At 40.5% G+C, this 21,750-nt stretch overlaps 1 protein-coding gene across 1 annotated transcript in view; it reads left to right on the top strand.

Annotated features, from left to right (window-relative positions):
- The first annotated feature begins 1,360 nt into the window (after nt 1-1,360).
- Nucleotides 1,361-21,750, top strand: part of robo1 (roundabout, axon guidance receptor, homolog 1 (Drosophila)) — a 291,196-nt gene continuing 270,806 nt past the window's right edge. The window contains exon 1 of the mRNA XM_053239792.1: nt 1,361-1,605. The gene's annotated coding sequence lies outside the window, so the exon portion shown is untranslated. The remainder of the gene's footprint in view (nt 1,606-21,750) is intronic.

Here is a 21,750-nt window from a genome sequence, read left to right as displayed (position 1 = left end):
TGCTGAAAAAGCTAATGCTGGCTCTGATAGAAAGGTGTCAGGATACACAGTGCATGGCAGCTTGCTAGCCGCAGACTGGTCAGAGAGCCCATGCTGACCTCTGACCACCGCTGAAGGCACCTACATTGGGCACGTGAGCATCAGAACTGGACCATGGAGCAATGGAAGAAGGTGGCCTGGTCTAATGAATCACGTTTTCTTTTACATCCTGTGGACGGCCAGGTGCGTGTGTGTTGAGATGGCACCAGGATGCACTATGGGAAAAAGGTAAGCTGGCGGAGGCAGTGTGATGCTCTGGGCAACGTTCTGCTGGGAAACTTTGGGTCCTGGCATCCATGTGGATGTTACTTTGACACGTACCACCTACCTAAACCAAGTACACCCCTTCATGGCACCGGTATTCCCTGATAGCAGTGGCCTCTTTCAGCAAGATAATGCTCCCTGCCACTCTGCAAAAATTGTTCAGGAATGGTTTGAGGAACACGACAAAGAGTTCAAGGTGTTGACTTGGCCTCCAAATTCCCCAGATCTCAATCTGATCAAGCATCAGTGGGATGTGCTGGACAAAAAAGTCCAATCCATGGAGGCCCCACCTCACAACTTATAGTTCTTAAAGGATCTGCTGGTAAAGTCTTGGTGCCAGACACCACAGCACAGCTTCAGAGGTCTTGTGGAGAGCTGTTCTGGTGGCACAAGGGGGACCTACACAATATTAGGCAGGTTCTTTTAATGTTATGGCTGATATATATATATATATGAGTACAAGTACAAGTATTCAGTTTCCGTAATGGTCAAGTCAAGTATAAATACACCAAAATAATACTTAAGTATAGTAACAGCAATAATAGTAACAATACAGCTACTGACCTATTGTCCAACCCTGAAGACCACATTCATAAACTTGTGCTCCACTTGTGTCTCCATGGTGGACGCCTCTGTAAAAATACATAATTAAATGATTGAATAAATAAATAAATAAATAAATAGGTAAGTAAGTAAGTAAGTATTATTTTAAATACACTTTAGGAGTGCCAGTATTTTGCACACGTGATTGAAAATTTTATCTATCTATCTATCTATCTATCTATCTGTTATGTTTTAGTGTGCATGTGTTTGTTGTTGAAGGTAAACATTTTCTCCACAGTGTAAAATCGTGCTCTCTGCGTGTGACGATTATTCAGCTCACCCGAGTTGCGCGTTAGGTCTCCACGGTGCGTGAGTGCACGCGCGCCGCGCAGCATCAGTGCGTGATTATTACTGCACGCGGGGATTCAGGCTTCAGGAAGCGTTTCTTTCGTTTTCTTTTTTTTATCTCGCGCTCCTCATTCTGCAGCGCGAGATCTGGACGGACACACACACACACACACACACACACACTCTCTCTCTCTCTCTCTCTGTGTGTGTGTGCGTGCTGGACTCCGGTATCTCCAGCTCGCGCATCGTGTTCTGTTCTTTCCTGCGTGTTTTTGTGGCTGGACAGCTCTCGGAGGCGCTGACGCGGTGACACGCCGCGAGCGGAAAGTTGCGCATGGCTGACTGAAGCCGTGGCCGTGTGGTAGCCGCTGTCTTGGGTCACCTGAACGTCAGTCGCGCGCAGGACCGCGGGTAAGTGTGCGTTACGTGCGTGCACACACTGGTAATCACGCTTTAACGGCGGGTTTTCAATCGTGATGCCGGGATTAAAAGTAAGTTGAGATATTTCTGGCCATGTGCTGAGAACTTTTGGTCGCATTTGATCTGAGCATGCAGAGTAAAGCTGGGTGAAGAGCTGTGCACCGTCTGCATCCTCAGCGCGCGCACGACGCAGGGGAACCATTTCCACCATCCACTCCTTCAGTGTTTCAGAAGCTCAGGCTGGAGTGTGTGCAGAAACACACACTGCACTCATGCTTTCTTCACATTTAGAGGACACTCTTGGACTTATTGTGTTAGTGTGTTGAAGTGAAATGTTGCAGTAAGGTTGCAGGAAGGTTTCTAACCAGCTCTGAGAGCCAGCACACCTCACACACTCACAGCAGCCATCAAAAGTTTGATCTAGCAGTGTGATCTAATGTTTTTTTTGGTCAGACTTTAAGCTTTGGGAAACAGAGATACTGAAGGTATTGAGTTTGAGCTCTCACTTAGTGTTGTGACTTTTGACCTAGTGTTTAATTAAAAAAAAAAATTCATTGATTTTATTTAATTTTTTGATAATTTTTAATGAATTTATTAATTTAAAACATTCTTTTCAGATCCTGATTCTTATTTTTGAAATTTTTATTTTTTGACTCATTTTATTTTAACTCATTTTTGACTCATTTTATTTTTTATTTTCATTTTAACTAATTACTGAAACTATATTTTTAATATCTTATTTAATCTTTTTTTATTTTTACATTTATATTTATATTCTTTCTACCAGAGATACATGCTCGATGCATATCCTCACACGATGGACTCATTTATTATCTATCAGCCTGTTTGTGATAGTGTTACACACTGAGTCCTCTCTCCTTTCGTCTGCTTTATAGCGTGTTGCAGGACAGATATGCGACTTTGCGTGTTCACTCCATGCATGTTCGTGTTTAGCGTGCACATGACTGGTGGCGCTGTGCCATGCTCTGCTGCTGAAACAGCTCTGCATTCATTCTACCCGTCTTAAACGTCTTAAACATCCTTCCCTTCTAAATACACGAGATAGATATATAATACCTCTGTGAATTAATCAGCGCTGTAACATGAGGGGTTGTTTATAATCCTCTGATTAACGCGTGACTCTGGTGCACTGTGGCATAATGCGCACCGAGCCGGGTTATCCCCCAGATAAATCATGCTCTTACGGGGGAAGAAATGGCAGAAGATTAATTCAAGTCAAGACAAGTTATCTCACATACCACTACACATCAGATACCACATTATCTGCATTTCTGAATAAAAGAACATTGATTTTTTTTTACACTTACAATAAGCTAAAACTCGAGATGTATTGCTCTGATATTCATTATCCGATCAGATTCGACCCACACTCCTGCACATGACCAGACACGTCTATCAGTTTTTGTTGTTCTTTAAAGAGAGAACCAATTTTTGGTTCCCTAAAACAGATTTTTAATGTAAGTTCTATGTTTACATGTTTTGGAAGCGCCCTTATGCTCATTTTTAGTTCACTGCATCACAAAAATGGTTAAAGACGCATGCAGTAAAAAGTAAAGGTACTTTTGGAGGGTTACATTTTGGAGAATCTTATATGGCATTACTCAAAAAATGTTCTGGGGCTTTTATTTTGAATATTGTACAAGTGTGAGTCAAATGAAAACCTTTTTTTTTGCATTGTTATTGCAAGCACAGTACTGTGCAAAAGTCTTAGACACCCTATTTGTTTTTAGTACAAACAAACAAATAGCAAAAAAAAAAAAAGGGTCAAAAGGTCCTCACACCAATATTGACTTTGTTTCATTTATTACTGTTTACTGCTCTTTATAATATTTTTTTAAAATGTAGAAAAGTTTAATTTCATTATTTTTGAAGGCATCTTTGCTCTACAGCATTTCTTTGCACAGTACTGTATGTGTGCTGCATTTTTCTGTATTAATCTTTATTTTGCTCAGTGCAAGTGTTCCATTTGACTCACTCTCGTAGAACAAATGGTTCTCATTCACGTACGCAGTGTTTAGCCTTTTTTTAACAGAACCCTGGCGTGTTCTTCCACTCAGCCCGGTTCTTTAGGCAGGTGAGAACACAGCGTTCACGCTCAGGTCTGAGAGCGTCTGAGCGAGGCGGTGTTGATTACACCGAGAAAGCCATTTGACTCTGAATCGACTCACGTGCGGGAAGTGAATCAGTCAAGCCATGTGTTTTGGGTTGCAGCATTTTTTATTTTTTTTGTAGATGTGAGCTGTTAAACCGAGCCAAAGGACAGAGCTGCAGAACTGTTCTGGAAAAAAGGAAGCTCAAGATGCGAAAAAACAAAATGTTTTATATTCGTTAATTATATAATTACCTAATCATTCATTTATCACCAGCTCAGTGTTCTCCATGCTCGGGTCATTTTTGTGATTAATATATCCACTTGGTATTGGTTTGTTTACCTTTTTTCAAAAGTTTTACCAACTTTTTTTTGTAACTTTTTTATTTGTTTAATTATGTGCAGTGTGAAACCAAACCAAATAGCAAACGAACCAAAACGTGTCAATTTCGCTCCACTTCAGACTCAGTGAACAGGCTAATAGGTGTGAAAGCACTCTTAGGACTAAATCAATAGTTCCTAACGTTTTCCAGGGTGTTCTACTTGGAACTCTGTCTGATAGAAAAACGTAGAAGGACAAACAAAGTAAGTAAATCCTAAAGGTTCTAGATAGATTTCAGGACACAGCATGTTTTGAAAGAGCTCCATGATCACGCTTGGTATTCCTGCATGTATTTCACGTCGCTCTTTCATTAGAATGAGGAATCACTTCACATCCAGAGCTCTGATATTATTATAAGTGGGAAAAATCAAGTGGGATCATTGCTTCCTTTCTAAGATTAGTTCTTATACAAATAGTAAAGGAATATTGTGTGTCGTGCTGATGAGGGCCCAAGCCCACTGCTCATCAACTAGCAGACCTGGAAAATTGTTTCAGCAAACTGAACCTCTTGAAAAATCCTGTAGAAGACCCAATCAGTGCATCGGGGGAAAAAAACTCTGTCTCAGAGTTCAGGCTTCTGTATCAGACCCTCTGTTGCATTTCATCCAATCACGTGCATTTATGCAAATGATTTAGCTGAAGGCAGCTGATCAGACCAGAGACTAGCTACGGGGCTACAGACATTAGCTCAGAAAGAGGAGAGGTTTCACAGACTTTCATCATTATTTTTCTTTTTATTTATCCTCTCTGGACTGATTAGAGAACTGACAACATGCCAGACAGTGAATTTTAGGTTTATTCCTGTTTCATCTTCAGAGCAGACGACTCGGTTGTTCTCTGTGTTGCGAGTCAAAAGTGGTAACATGAAGCACCACTACGAAACAAAACATAATCGCTTCTTGTCTTATTTAAAGCCATAAACTAATCTTTAATGGTATTAAAGTATTAAAAAGTAACTGTTGTCACCATTCAGTCATTTTAGTCCATTATTTGGTAATTTGTAAGCAAGAAATTTTCTGTAACTGGACCTTCTCAAAATTTAGCCGCATACCGCTGATCTAGTTCATTATGGCTCTGTTCATATCTGGTATTAGCATTCGTTTTGTGGGGTCTGATCACAAGGTGACAGCCGAAACACATAGCTGTTTATACCTGGCATTGCGAATGCGTCTCCATTGACCACTCCGGATCGGATTTTATGCATCATTTCTGCTGGAGGAAGAGCATTGCACACGTTTATTACATCAGTCTTCTGCTGAATTTGTTTTCAGGTAGAAACTAATAAATTAACGGGAGATGAAATAAGATGATGAAAGAAGCTACATAAAACAGGTGTTTACGTCTCTGCGGTTATAGAATTACTTTTATCCGTTAACCTAGCGGTGGAGCGCTCTACCGTTCGGCACGAAATGATTCTGTATTTTGATGCAGGGCAAAGATGCGGTCGATTAGTTTCTCTTTTGTTGCTGTAAAAGACGCATCGAGACGCTTTTGCGTTCACACTACAAATGTTATGTTGCCGTATGCGTCCAAGACCCCCTCCGAACGTGGCTTGAGTGACCTCTGAGACACGTTGGACCCCTTTCACACCTGTGCTTAGCGCTGTCCACTTCCCATCAGCTAAGAGGTTAATGCCAGGTGTGACCAGGGCCTCGGTTATGATCGGGTACACACTTCCTGCAAGGGTGCTGTGCATTTTAACTGCTCCCTTCTACACTCGAACCCGAGTGCTGTCTTTGGAACATTCATGCTAGCAGTGAAAACGTGAAGCGCTCGAGCGTGACTGGTTTTAAATCCTGGGACTTGTAGTTCCTCATGGATTTAGATTAAAATGTGAGTTTGAGGATATTAAAGAGCAGGTGGAGCAGTGACGTGTAAAATGCGCTATTTCTGTATTTCAGGCACCCTGCATGCTTGTCCAGTGTGTGTGTGTGTGTGTGTGTGTGTGTGTGTGTGTGTGAGAGAGAGAGAGAGAGAGATGGGTTCTTCCATGCTATGTGACTCATCTGAGAATTTTTCTCAGTCTTGCCAATTTTCTGGAGTGCATGGCCTCAGTCGATGGCTTTGGACCTGAGCCAGCTGCACACGATTTCAATCTATCCTTCATAACCCATAACCCCGTCTGCCACAGAACTGGAACTGTCAGTGTGCAGCCCCTCGATATCATGAACGTCAAGAACTTTGATTTATTCTATCATCCTTGAGTTAAATTTTGTGACAATAAGCATCTCTTAAAGCAAAACTTTGCCCTGAAACACATGAAGTACTATTGATGTGTTTAGTAATTTTCATGCTAATTTATTGAGTGCTGGATTTTGCAGTGTTAGTCACGTGACAGGTTAGCGGTTGTTTTAGTCCTTTATTTGGAAATTTGTAAGCAAGAGCGACGTGTTGCTCTGATGTCATTGCTATTGCTAGTGCAGTTACAGTGGAGTAAAAAGAAATTCAGAGATCTCAAACATAAGTTCTAACACTCAGGTTTTGCTATTTGCTCCTTAAAAAAAGCTTCTTTTCTCACTCACTTTTCATTTTTCAGCACTGTTCAGCATCATATTAATGAGAGCGTAGAAGTATCTCATGCAAACGCTGGACTCACAGTCTCAGAAAGCAGTGCAGCTATACGATGCCTCTTCACCCGGCTCGGCTAGTTAGCGATCTACGAGATGACGAGCGCTGTGGCGTTCAGCGTGATATTAGCATGAAAGTTGAAGCTTTGGAAGCTGATCTGTTTGAGTAGAGTGTAAAGATGACAAGGTGAGAGAGCTGGACAGACTAAAGTGCCGCTGCATCGCTCTCTTTAGGTACAGATGAAGCAAAGGCTAAATCCTGCTGCAAAATGATCAGTAAGGTCATTAGTTCAGTAATCATCCCTTTGAATGGCATTGTGGGTAGTGTAGGAAACTCTTGAGTGAGAATAGACTGGCACGTCGAAGAAAGAAACTTAAACTAAAACTGAGAATTTCATTCCGAGCTAAATCCTGGATCCTGTCGAAGATCACGTGGTCGTTAATGAGATGCTCAGGGTGGATTTTCCCTTTAGAGCTGTGGACTGAACTGCTCTGTGTGTGAGCTGTTTATCTACAGTGATAAATGCAATAAATTTAGTTTGAATACTCTTCAGAGAGATGGTTATTGTTTTCTCTAGCTGTAGTTTCATATCTGTACAACTGTCTCATCCTGTTTAATTCTCCGTCTTCCCGTCTGTATCCTCCGTGTCTGTGATTGTATAAGCGCAATTCACACAGTCAGAGTGAGAACACAAATCCATTTATAATGTAAAAGATGTGAATTTTATGAGAATGTTAACGCCTGTGAAAGAGAATACGAGCGGATCTCTTGCCTCGGATTGATGTGCTCCGACGAGGGAGGAAAGAAAGAATGATTAAAATACGCAATTATATGCTATCATCACTTCCTGTTTCCTGCTTTGTCACTTAATCACTTAGGACAAATTAATTATCATTCAGCAGAGCAAGCAGATGTGTGAAAGCTCCAGAGCTTTCTCGTTTTCAGCCGAGCTGCCCCTGATCCAGCAGGGAATACGTTCCTCTGGATTCAGTTGATTGAATTGTCTGCCTGCGGGTGTCCGAGTGTGTGAGTGTGTGTGAGTGTGTGCGTGTGTGCGTGTTTGGAATAGCTTTGACCGGGTTACCTTGACCTCTGCACTGTGAGTAGCATAACCTCGCTGACTGGTGACATAAGGCTGTATTTTTATAGCCTGCTATGATAGCTTTATTTAATCAAGATCATATTATCCAGCTCTAAAACTAATAATAGTGAAATATAGTGATTTAAGGATAAAGATGTCTGACAAATCAAAGGAAAAAAATGGTGTGGTGCCATTTAGTTATTTTTTGCTCACACTAAAGCCCTATTCGGATCGGATTAGTTTATCAGAGGGACATCGTTTTACACTTCCCCTCGGTGATAAAACTCTCACATCCAGGCAGCAATAAAATGACCACAGGAGGAGAGAGTTTCTTCTGCGACCACGCGTATTTGCGTCACACGGTCACATGATCACAATCTGTTCACAACATGGCATCGAGGAGATCGAAGAGGCACTGGAGTAGAGACTCAGGATTCAGGAAGTGTTTAATATCTGGGGGAGGGTCACTGATACACTAGCTACGAGACTAAATATGGCAGAAGTCAAACATCTTTTTTTTACAGCGTGAGGCAACATCTGCGTAGAAAATCACAGCTATGTGTATCCAGAGTAAAATGACCAGACACGTGCTGAGTTTGGTGAAAAACTGTGGAGTGTTGCTTCTGCACGTCCTCAAAAATTAACGCTACACATCCTCATGGTGCAATACGCATAAACAGCATCATGTGACACTGTCTGCAAATGCCTAAACAAAGTAAGCTTATTATTCTAGACTAACGCTAACCAGTCTACCTATTAGGGTTAGTGTCTGAATTTTAAAAACTTCACACCTACCAAAACGTCTGTCTAGATTAGCGAATAATTTTGAACGTAAGGTCATCGATCACAACAACAGCGGAAATTTTTCAAGAGCTCGGCAGTGTGTTTGACGTTGCAGTGCATGAAACTGATAAACATTTTACAGTTTGACTTTTACAGGAAACTTGATGGACAGGGATGTTTTGCCGTCTAGTGAATGTCGCTTTTAATAACGCAGTTGTATGTAAAGTACACATTGCTCGCATTGTCACTGCTTCTGGACATGCACACAAACGATGTTACTATGTTAAACCATGCCTTGGCCTTTAGCAAGCCCTGAAGCACGTCGTCTCAGCTTGTGCATTGCCTGGAAGCACACTTGGGGAAAATGGCCATCTGTGGACAAACTCACAGCTGGCAAACATTTAACCATTTGGAAAAATTCCTATCTTCTGCCTTTTTGTGTTCGTACTGCACTGAAGTGTTGCATTATTTAAAAGGTTTTAAGGTCAAACAACAGCTTGAGGCTCAGCAGGACGCCGCAGGAATAATTGGAGTGTTTTTCATCCTCACTTCTTCTTAAACATGCTTTTTAAGTCAGGACTTTCCTCTGCTTCCTGTGGACCATATGAACAGTGGACCCGTGGGTCCCTAGAGATGGAGGGTCCCCCTTTCAATCACTTCCTTTTCTTTTTTGGAAGCCTAAAGGCTCAGATATAAAGAAACTCACCCCTGTGTCTGTGATCATCAAAGAGCAGCACTGAAATTATTACGGTGAAGAAAAATTTCCCAAACAAAGCTGTCGTGTATAAAAATATAGTTTGTGTTTTTTTGTGCAGAAGTAGCTGCTAAACATTTGTTTGTCTGGAATAATAAATGATGCTCAGATAAAACGTAACGTGTACACAATGACCGAACAGCAGTGGCCGTGAATGACAGTTTTATCACCGGCGACGGAGCTGTGTGTGACAGGCGGACTGTGTAAACTGATAAGCCATCCATTAAAATTAAACAACGCTAGTCACAGTCACTTCAAGGTCAGAACTGGATAAGCTAACATCCATAATGGAGGAGCTGTATTACCATATCCCACATTGCTCTTTTGATATTAAATATTGTAAGCGCCTGCACTATTCAGGAATCTAAATGATGCAAGCTCACATTAGCTAGTTTTAAAAACAGCCTGATCCAGTCACTCAGACCCTGATTACATGTATACAAATGTTTTTGAAAGCATAGTTTTTACCACTCTGTTTTCCAACTAAACAGCGTTTTTGAAAATATTTCTGTTCATAAAAAAAAAAAAAAAAAAAAAAAATGCGAAAACAATCCGAAAAGCTCACATGAGCACACGGACCCAGAGAGTGTACAATAAACTGTTATGTTGTAAACTGTATATCACCTCAAGAATAATGTTAAGATTAAGATATTAAGTAGAGAAGACGAAATACAGAACACCAACATGGTTAAAAATGAATTCATCCATTTATCTTCAGTAACTGTTCTATCATGGTTAGATTAATGAGCAGAAAGTTCTCTAACGAAAAACGACAAAACGTGAGGATTCATTTGTATGGCCTGATGATGAGGTGGAATTACTGCTTAATATTAGCCAAAATCTTTGTGGTTTGCAGCACCGGAGTGATGGATTCAAGAGCAGCACAGCACAAAGCATACTCTACTGCCTCTACAGGATGGTGTAATAACAAAGCAAAGCAAAATTAAATTGCAAATATGTTAACAAATAAGACATTACAGACCACAGAGTAACAAGCTGATCAGTAGTGATGATGAATGTGAGCATGCACAGGTTCACGCGGTGACATTTTTGAAAAACATGAACAGCGAAACTGTATTATTAATTTCTCCATCTTGAAGGTGGTATTTTTTTTAAAACCTTCATTTTCAGTGACCCTTTCATTTAATTTTTGCGTCTCTGAGCTACAAGTAACATTAATATATAAAGTGAATAGGATAATCCCTTAAACCTCCAAGATGACGCCGCTGCCTGTCATGTCGTTTTCTATTGGGTCTTGCGTGGGTCGAGGTTCACATATTCATGAGGTTGAAGTCCACATTGATAAAAAAAAATGAACTGTTACCAGAAATGAATTCCTTTTTCATATCATGAATCCTTTCCCTGCTTAATGAGATTCGGTTTAGATTAAAGATCTCAGCCTTCAGCCTTACCCTTCATTCATACTAGCTGATTTTTTTTTTTTTTTTTTATGCTGGTGTGTAAGACGGAGCCACAACTCCTGCGAAATCTGCAAACACCATAGCAAAAGAGAGATAAGTAACATTTGATTTGAGATTATTTAAAAAATCTGTGGAAATAGGATCTAATGCTGTAAATTCAAATTCAAACGACTGGCTTGGTCCAGTCCTGCAGCTTGGCCTGTACACCAAAACCTCTTCACTTCTTCTTGTTCAGTCCTGTTCAAGTGAATTTAGCACTTAAAAAATGGCAAAAAAAAAAAAAAAAAAACCTCCACAAAAACATGGTCTTGTATTTTGTACATTATACAATATAAATTACTTAATTATTAAAAATGTAAAGCAATAATGTATACATTTTGGCTACTTCCACTTCATCGGAGTGTTTAAAAAAAAAATAAAAAAACAGCCAAGCCATGCTCAGAAGATCCAAAATGCAAGTGACACAAGCTCCATTAACCAGAGGTGAGAACAAATCGTTCTTTTACAAGAAGCAAGTCTCAGGATCGACACTCAAGTCTCAAATCAAGTCTTCGGTCCCCAGAGTTGTTGTTTCTTGTTCAAAAAGCTTGTTTTTTTGTGTTTAAAGCTGAAAATCCTTGGGAGCAGGTCTCCAGCCTTCTCTGCCAGACTTCATTTAAGCACTGGCAAGCTGCAGGGTCTCAAGTCCAGAGCAAAGTTGCAAGTCTTTCTTGTCGTTTGTTGTTGCTGAGTTGAGTCTGAAGTGATGGAATTCATGACTCCACACCTCTTGCAATAATTAGGCTATTTTCTGAGACTAAACTGAAGAGTACTTTCTGCTTTTTGTGGCTGTCTGAATCTCAGTGATTGCTGTCCTTGTACATCTTGCGTCATAGACAGAAACGGCATTATTGCATCGTGCTGCATCAAAACTCAGTTTGCTTCCAAGTGACGGCTGTGTCCAGCCTTGTAGCAATGCATTCTCCATAACTCGTGTTACATTTTTCCATATTTTACTATACGTATGCGTTAAAAACACATGCATAAACACCCATACTTAATTTTTTGTTACAATTAATAATGGCCACTTAAATATCTAAAGGGTAACATAACACACAGATATGAGCATGTTATCTGGAGTACTAAAGCCCCAAACAGATAACTGGAGAAGTGTCTTGCAAAATGCAGATCTGTGAGGTAATTTGTTAAACCAGAAAGATACAGTAAGTGTAATACATTAAAGCTTCCTGGAAGATATTTTGCAAAATGCAATATTTTGTCACTGAAATATTTATCTATAGTCAGCAATTTTGGGTTGGTGCACTACTAATGATGTACGTGAACCTGTCAAATGAAACACCTTCAAAATTGACTTGTTAACTGTTGACTTGCATCAAAGCCGAATTTCTGCTGTTAGTTGGCGCTTTGACACCATTTGCTGAGGTCCAAATCAGAGCGAAATAGATATTATTGGTTTGTTTGCTATTTGGCTTGGTTTTTCACAGTGCACATAATTAAATGAACCAAAAAACATATAAAAAAAAACACTGTCTGAGGGGTGTCTAGGGCTGAAATTGTCCTCGCAAAAACCTTTACTGAGTGAAATCACAAACAGTACCTGAGCACAGAAAACACTGAGCCGATGCTAAATAAATGAGTAGAGATGAAGCTTTTCTTTTCTTTTACTGTTTGTCCAAATCTGCAGGAAACATGGCATTTCTGCAGCGCTACAGCTCTGTGCTTTGGCTCCGTTTAGCAGCTCACATCTGCATCTACACAAAAGACAGATGCAGATGTTTGATTTGTTGTTTAGTTTGATTCGATTCAGAGTCGAATCTTTTTCTCACTGCAGTAGAGTTCAGGTAGAAGCGGCCCGAGACCACCTCGCTCGGATACGCTTGGACATGAGTGTGATTGTTGTGTTCTCACCTGCCTAAAGAACCACTTCGATGGGTAGAACTCACCAGGGTTCTGTTCAAATGGAGTATGTGAAAGCAGGCATAGATTATGGATCTGGTCTAGTATTAAATAAAACGCTCACTGCACTTAAAGAATGCATGCTTTTCCGTTTAATTCCCAGTCCAGCTTTGACAGAAGTTTTTTTTTTTGCAAACTTTATTTAAGTGATAATGTGGGCACTGGAACAAGGTGGGCACTGCAATATAAGAGGTGACCTGTCCTCTGTTATAATCCCTCTCTCCATGATAGCGTCCCTCCCTCAGCTTTAGGGTCAAGGGTCAACACTTTCAAAAGCAGCAGCGAGTGAGCGAGGTCATCTCATCACTAACCTTGAGAGCAGCGTCCCACAAACATCCATCCATTACGGTCATTCCGAAGGCTCTCCGCACACACGGCGTGATATTTTCAATATTTCCTGACACACTCTATTAGGTGCTTTAATGTAGTATCATAACAAACGAGGGCGAGATCGGGGAGGCAAGCCGCCCATCCGTCAGCGTGTGTGTCAGCAGCTCCGACTCCGGGGTAACTAAGATGGATGATGTGTGGAGCTGCTGCTGCTTCCAGACTGCAGGCCGAAGCCTCGGGGCTTCGCCGCTTTATTGAAATGACCTAATGTAGATTCAGAATCAGCAGGGGTAGGATATCTATCTATATCAGGGTGGAGCAGACAGGGTGCCCCGTGTGAGGAGGTGGAGGTGATGGCTGCAGAAAGAGACGGTGTGTTGCAGTGCCTGTTGAGAAATATTTTTCTGGAAAATGAATGAGAGAGCGAAATGGCACATAGAGCTTGAAAAGACAAAGAGGCATGGCGTCATTTTTTTGGGTTTAAGCCCAAATGTTGCAGGGGGTCAAACTTCCACATGATGTAAAAATAAAATGATCAACTCACGTAAATAAATTATGTTGTAAATAGGTTGTATGAGGTTGTAACATGACTTTATTTTAATACTTTTATCTTTTCAATTTTGTTTTTAAGGTTTTAATTTTCATTTTTTTTTTCAATTTTGTTTTGTTTGATCTTTTTTCGATTTTGTTTTTATCGTTTCCACTCAATGGACATGTCTTTTTTTATTCTTTCTTTTTAAATATGGTCCCCACAGAAACACCAGCTGTTCAAATAACACAGTTATATAAAAGATTGATGAAGGTTAAGGGTTTAGTGTTAGTGGCACTTCAACTTCCAACTTCATTCAGATCTGTAGGAATTTCTGATGAAATCTGAGTCCAGTATTTCAAAAACATCATAATGTTAGGATGATCATATTTGAGAGAGAGAGAGAGAGAGAGAGAGAGAATGTGAAGCTTGCTCTACCATTTAATGGGTAAAGTTTATTTCTTGAAACATGGTAGTCGTCAGTGTGTAGGCATTTCCTACAATGACAAAGATTTCTTATGACATATTCGCTATTTATTTTGTAATATAAAATGTTATATTTTTCATATTTAAAGTTTCTTCTAAACACCTGTTTCCTAATAAGGCAAATCATTTTTCTTAGCAGGAACATCCACGTTATTTCACACAGTTTTTCTGAACTCTGAGTGCCATTACATTCATAAACGTATGCAACATATGCGCGTGTCTGTTCACGTCAGCACGTCTTACACGCTGTAAGTGTGATTCTTATGAACAGTGTGTGAGTCAGTTCAAACTAGCAACAGTGTGCACAAAGATCTTTCACTTACATTTCTCAAAATTTCATTACATGAAAAAGAGGGAATAACAGTCAGTAAAGCTCCAGGACAGAGGAGTTTACACTTTGTAGTTTCTCGGGAACATGACAAGCTGCATTATTTTTGTCTTTTTAACTTGGAGAGAGAGAAGAAAGAGAGGCTGGTGAGGGAACGACTGCGAGAACAGGAACTTATTTTGCGGATGTTCCACAACATTAAATGTAACTACAAACGCTGTGGTATGAGAGGAATAAAACACTTCGGGATGTGCTGTTATAGGGAAATAATCAGCTGAGGTGGTAGCAGTAACTCCGCTTCGTCACACCACCATGTTGTTGATTATTTTCCTTTAACAGCACAACATGGAGTGATTTATTGCTTACTGAAACTGGATTAACAATCGATGTATTTCTGTACTCCGTCTGGAACAGTGCAGGTTTATGTGCCACTACACCGTTATTTGAGACGCGGAATATAAACTGAGAAAAAAAACTTTTTGCCCCACGTTATTTCACATATGATTGTATATTTTGTTTGAATTTTAGATTATGTTTATATACAGTCAGGTCCATAAATATTGGGACATCGACACAATTCTAACATTTTTGGCTCTATACACCACCACAATAGATTTCAAATGAAACGAACAAGATGTGCTTTAACTGCAGACTGTCAGCTTTAATTTGAGGGTATTTACATCCAAATCAGGTGAACGGTGTAGGAATTACAACAGTTTGCATATGTGCCTCCCACTTGTTAAGGGACCAAAAGTAATGGGACAGAATAATAATCATAAATCAAACTTTCACTTTTTTAATACTTGGTTGCAAATCCTTTGCAGTCAATTACAGCCCGAAGTCTGGAACGCATAGACATCACCAGACGCTGGGTTTCATCCCTGGTGATGCTCTGCCAGGCCTCTACTGCAACTGTCTTCAGTTCCTGCTTGTTCTTGGGGCATTTTCCCTTCAGTTTTGTCTTCAGCAAGTGAAATGCATGCTCAATCGGATTCAGGTCAGGTGATTGACTTGGCCATTGCATAACAGTCCACTTCTTTCCCTTCAAAAACTCTTTGGTTGCTTTTGCAGTATGCTTTGGGTCATTGTCCATCTGCACTGTGAAGCGCCGTCCAATGAGTTCTGAAGCATTTGGCTGAATATGAGCAGATAATATTGCCCTAAACACTTCAGAATTCATCCTGCTGCTTTTGTCAGCAGTCACATCATCAATAAACACCAATGAGCCCGTTCCATTGGAAGCCATACATGCCCATACCATAACACTCCCTCCTCCATGTTTGACACATGATGTGGTATACTTTGAATCATGAGCTGTTCCTTTCTTTCACCATACTCTTCTCTTCCCAACACTCTGGTACAAGTTGATCTTGGTCTCATCTGTCCATAGGATGTTGTTCCAGAACTGTGAAGGCTTTTTTAGATGTCGTTTGGCAAACTCTAATCCGGCCTTCCTGTTTTTGAGGCTCACCAATGGTTTACATCTTGTGGTGAACCCTCTGTATTCACTCTGGTGAAGTCTTCTCTTGATTGTTGACTTTGACACACATACACCTACCTCCTGGAGAGTGTTCTTGATCTGGCCAACTGTTGTGAAGGGTGTTTTCTTCACCAGGGAAAGACTTCTTTGGTAATCCACCACAGTTGTCTTCCGGGTCTTTTGGTGTTACTGAGCTCACCGGTGCGTTCCTTCTTTTTAAGAATGTTCCAAACAGTTGTTTTGGCCACGTCTAATGTTTTTGCTATCTCTCTGATGGGTTTGTTTTGTTTTTTCAGCCTAATGATGGCTTGCTTCACTGATAGTGACAGCTCTTTGGATCTCATCTTGAGAGTTGACAGCAACAGATTCCAAATGCAAATAGCACACTTGAAAAGAACTCTGGACCTTTTATCTGCTCATAAATAATGAGGATAATGAGGGAATAACACACACCTGGCCATGGAACAGCTGAGAAGCCAATTGTCCCATCACTTTTGGTCCCTTAACAAGTGGGAGGCACATATGCAAACTGTTGTAATTCCTACACCGTTCACCTGATTTGGATGTAAATACCCTCAAATTAAAGCTGACAGTCTGCAGTTAAAGCACATCTTGTTCGTTTCATTTGAAATCCATTGTGGTGGTGTATAGAGCCAAAAATGTTAGAATTGTGTCAATGTCCCAATATTTATGGACCTGACTGTGTATGTATATATATATATATATATATCTTTGTGCCACTTAGCACATGTTTAACAATCAGTTGTCTCACTTGCACATTCTAATTTATTATTCATCAAATTGTAATACCAAAAAATCTGCTGTTTTATTAGTGAGCAGTGTGTCATGCTGATTATTGATTAGTTCCTGCGAAAACCTTTGCTTTGTTCTTCTGTACAGCACTGGAGTCTGTTGAATAATAAATCAAAGAGCATTGACTCAGGAGGTGCTTTACACAGAGTGCAGGATCATTTCCTCTCTTTACTATTGTTACTGCAGTATCTTTCTTTTAATTATTTCCCAACTGTTACTCAGACACAAGCAACAATCCCATCGACTCTACAGGTGTGTTCAGGTGTGTTGGTATACTGATCATCTTTACATGATGTTTGAAAGCTCTGAGGCTAGCGGTTATATATTTGTAGAAAGCACAACACTGTAGATAACATCAGCTGAGAAGCTGCTCAGTCTGTTAGAGAACACAACGTCCCAGAGAAAACACAACGTCCCAGAGAGAACACAACGTTCCAGAGAGAACACAACGTTCCAGAGAGAACACAACGTCCCAGAGAGAACGCAACGTCCCAGAGAGAACACAACGTCCCAGAGAGAACGCAACGTCCCAGAGAAAACGCAACGTCCCAGAGAGAGCGCAACGTCCCAGAGAGAGCGCAACGTCCCAGAGAAAACACAACGTCCTAGAAAGAACACAACGTCCCAGAGAAAACGCAACGTCCTAGAAAGAACACAACGTCCCAGAGAGAACATCTGAAAACCATCTGAACACTGTCCATCTGCATTCCACTAAAACTCTCTTCTTCATGCCTATAAAACCAAATGTGTCAGAGAAATAGGTGTGGATTCCTTCCTGCCTTCCTTCAGGACTTCCTTCCTTTGTTCCTTCCTTTTGGACTTCCTTCCTTCTTTTCTTTAGGCCTTCCTTCCTAATTTTTGGACTTCCTTCCTTCCTTCCTTCCTTAAGGACTTTCTTTAGGACTTCCTTCCTTCTGGACTTCCTCCTGGCATCCATCCATCTGGCTGTCCTTCCTTCCTTCCTTCCTTCCTAAGGACTTCCTTTTGGACTTCCATCTTTTCAGGTGTCCTTCCTTCCAGACTTCCTTCTTTCCTTCCTTTCAAACTTCCATTCTTCGTTCCAGAATTCCTTCTTTCCAGACTGGAAAGAATTCCACACTTGTATAATTCCACAGTTATGGACATAATTAGTTCGTTCGTTCGTTCGTTTGTTCTTTCCTTCCTTCCTTCCTTCCTTCCTTCTGGACTTCCTTCCTTTAAATCTAACTGTAATAATTTCATACTTAACTTTTATTCTTTCTTTTTTTTTCTTTTGTTTGCATTTTATACACATAAAGTGGTTTTTGTTTTTGAATGACAGAAGAAAGAAACACAGACATCCATCCTTCCTGACTTCTATCCTTCCTGACTTCCTTCCTTCTGGACTTCCATCCATCCTTACAGACATCCAGATTTCCTTACTCTCTTCCTTTCAGTCATCCTTTCTTCCTGATTTTGTTCATCCCTTCCTTTTGGATGTCTTTACAGACGTCTTTCCTTCCTTTTGCGCTTCCTTTTTTCTGAAGTTATTTTTTATTTTGCTTTTGTTTGGACTTCCTTTCTTCATTTATCATTTTATAGTCCTTCCTTCCTTTCTCTACTTAGTCTCCTTATTTCCAACCTTTCAAACTTTTGGACTTCTGGACATTAAATTGATCTGTAATATAAACGAACTGAAGTTGCTACCTCTGAATATGCCCTACACCTTTTTTGTTATTTTTTTATTTGGCATTTTAGGTGTGAAGGTTTTGTTTTTTTAATGGTAGAAGAAAGAAAAGTACATTTTAAATGGCTCAGTTAGGCTCTGAGTAAGTCTCAGTCCATATTCACAGTACTTTTTTTAAACAGTGTACTAACTGCACTTTCTCCTGCATGCCAGTTTAGACTTTTAAATCACTTCCTTTTTCGTTGTAGCCATTTAGTGCTACATTTGCGCTGATTCTGAGTGGTGTGCAGGGTTGAGTGGCTCAGCAGGTATGAATTATGTACAGTAAACACAGTAAAAATCCCAGAAGACTGTGAAATCCCTCAACCAGCTCACTCACGCTGCACTCTGTGATGAAGAGGTGCTGAAGTGCAATCACCGTTCATGTGTTTAATCTAGCGGCTCTCATGTGGACAAAGCTCCAGACGGATCCGCCGCCGGCTCTGACCTTGTGCTTTCTGTAAACACAACGATCAGCACCCAGCCTCCTGACCTTCTAGCTTCTGTGGTCACTAAGGTTAACGTTTGATGTGGATCTCCTCAGCTCCAGGGGGAGGGCTGAGCTCACTGAGGGATGGAAATCACCTCCATGTTTGACCTCCTCTTTCATGTCCTGTCTTCCCCCTGGTTTTACACTGTGGTCTCCTCATCGCTCGCCTGGACGGCTCACACAAACACTCCTGATATTTCACTGATAAAACGGCTTCATCTCCAAACCTCAAGGACAAATTCAAATTCAGGAAGAGCAGCGCTGTCTCCTCTCAGTAACCGACATGCGCTAAAGCAGTTTATGTTAATACGCCACCGGAGATAGACGACAAACCCAAACGAACAGAGATATGAAAATATAAAACTGCTTCCTCTTTCTCCCATCGTACCAAACCTGGTGGAAATATATTTATTCCTTCCATTATTTATTCCTTCATGTTAGGATTTTCCTTCTCTATAGTATATTTCCTTTTAAATTCTTTCTTTATTTATATAAAGAAAGTATATTATATAATTCTATAAGATATAAGAATATTATAAGAATAATATATTATTTCATTATTTATATAAAATTTCATTGTACTCTCCTTCCTTCCTTTCTTTCTTTCGTTCTTTCTCTCTCTCTCTCTCTCTCCCTCCCTCCCTCCCTTATATTTTATTTTTATTTCATCCTTTGTTCTCTATCTCTTTATTCTCACTTCCTTCCTGCCTTTCTGTAGGACTAAAGTTTGTTTAATTTCCTTTCTTACTTCCTCTCTCATTCCTTCCTTTTGTCCCTTCTTACATCCCTCTGTCTTTCCCTCCTTTTGCTTTTTCTCTGTCTGCCCATGTTTTCTTTTTTCCAATATTTATTCAGGACTTTTCACCTTTCTTTCTGTGGGATTTTCAACTTAATTTCTTTATTTAATTTAATTCCTTCTTTCCTTCCTTCGTTTGAGACTTTTCATTTTATGCTCCTTCCATCCTTTGTTCCTTCTCTCCATTCTCCTTTTTCCTAGGATGCTTCCTCCCTTCCTCCTTCTTACTCCTACATCTTATCTAATCCTTTTTTCCCTTCATCTCTTTTCATTCATGCCCACACTTCCTTCGTTTCATCATTTCTTTATTCCTGCCTTCCTTTCTAACTTGTTTCTTCCTTTCATCATTCCTTCTTTCCCTCCATCCACTGGTCCACATGCTCATATTTCCTTCTACCTCCTGACTTCCCATTCTCCCTCAGTCTGTTCTTGCTTCCTTCCTGTTTGTCTGTCCGTCTGCCTCTCCCCTTCTTTATTCCTACTTTCCTCAGTAATTAACACAGGCTTATGGGCGGAGTTATCTGAGAATATCGCATAATTAAACACGTTAATCAGGCGTGTGTGGGATCCTGTTAGAGATCTGATATTTTATTTGTAATCTTTGCTGTTTGAATAATTTGAAAGTGCAGATTACTTTGCTAATTGAAGTTAAGGAGCGATTCTGTGACTGCGCATCATCACAGACGCACCAGTTTAATGAAACTGATTAAATTCAGGAAAAGAAATAAAATCACTGAACGTCTGAGAGTACGATGTTCCAGCATGCAGCTTTACTCTCTTCTGATGTCAGTGACAAGCCGTTCCTGTTACCGTGTACAGTATATTAGTCGTTCCTTTCATCCGTCCATCACACTGTCCTCCCATTCTTCGTTTCTCCCTCCTTTTTTCCTTTTTTCCACTGTTTATTCGTCTCTTCCATTCGTCTGCGGTCCATGACTTTGTCCAACCACCTATCCTTCCTTTCTTTCTTCCTCTCTCAATCTCCTTGTTTCCTTCCTTCCCTTCTTCCTTCCTTCCTTCCCCCCTTCCTTCTTTCTTTTCTTATCTTCAAGACCTTATTTTTGTCCATTATTCCTTCTGCCCACCATCCTTTCATTTGACAGTAGTGCAGCTGCAGCTGTGTAGTTGTTGATGTGGTGAAGTTTTCTGTAAGGAGATGTTTTTTTAATATTTATGGAAGGAGTCTCCAGTGTCAGTGCTTTGTAACAGTCAGAGGTAAAGGTGCACCTTTAAGTTTTTGAAACAGGAAACTTTAAGAAAGAGAAAGAAGAGAGAGAGGCTGGTGAGGGAATGAATGTTTATAGCTGCTGTAACACAAGTGAGAACAGGAACTACCTTGTGCAAACAGGAACTACCTTGTGAGAACAGGAACTACCTTGTGAGAGCAGGAACTAACTTGTGAGAACAGGAACTAACTTGTTTCATGGACGTTCCAAAACATTAAATGTAACTATAACCAGTTAAAAAGTACATGTCCAGTTCCTTTTATTGCTGTGGTATGAGGGGAATAAAACTCTTTAGGACATGCTGTTATAGGAAAATAATAACTTGGGCTTGGCAACAGTTACTCTGCTTCATCACACCACCCAGTTGTTGATTATTTCACTATAACAGCACTCCATGATGTGGTTTATTCCTTACTTATCATATCTTAAGCCTGAATGTCTACCTCAAAATGTACATGTATTTGCATCCCTGTGCGTGGGAAGACTCTGGGGAGAGATCTGGCGCTTCCACAGCAGCACAGTGACAAGTGCTAGAGCAGAACAATGACAAGTGGCATTTAGGGATTGTGTGTACGGTGCGGCACGCGCATAATTAACATTGCATAACCTCCATGCTTACAAAGCATCTCTTTTAATTAGAGTTATGATTGCAGTAGGGCAAAGCCAGCGATCCTTGCTGGAGATAATGAATGCTGTAGCTGCAGTGGCAGTTGCTTCATTGTTGCCAGCGTGGACTTCTGACATGGAGGACACAAAGGGACACAAAAGAAACCTGGGCTGCTTTGTTCCTCTTCCCGCTGATCCAATCACCACGGCCAAATTGCACTTGGACTGCTTTCAGATGAAGGCTGCCCTGGCACAGCGCTCTGCGCACCTTGGAATTGAGCTGTAATGTGAAATGTGGGGCAGAGTGTGCATC

The sequence above is a fragment of the Pangasianodon hypophthalmus genome, chromosome 14 (genome assembly GCF_027358585.1).
Source record: "Pangasianodon hypophthalmus isolate fPanHyp1 chromosome 14, fPanHyp1.pri, whole genome shotgun sequence".
NCBI classification, from domain to species: domain Eukaryota; kingdom Metazoa; phylum Chordata; class Actinopteri; order Siluriformes; family Pangasiidae; genus Pangasianodon; species Pangasianodon hypophthalmus.
Note: the sequence above shows the minus strand (reverse complement) of the source record. Positions and strands in the feature narration are given on the sequence as shown.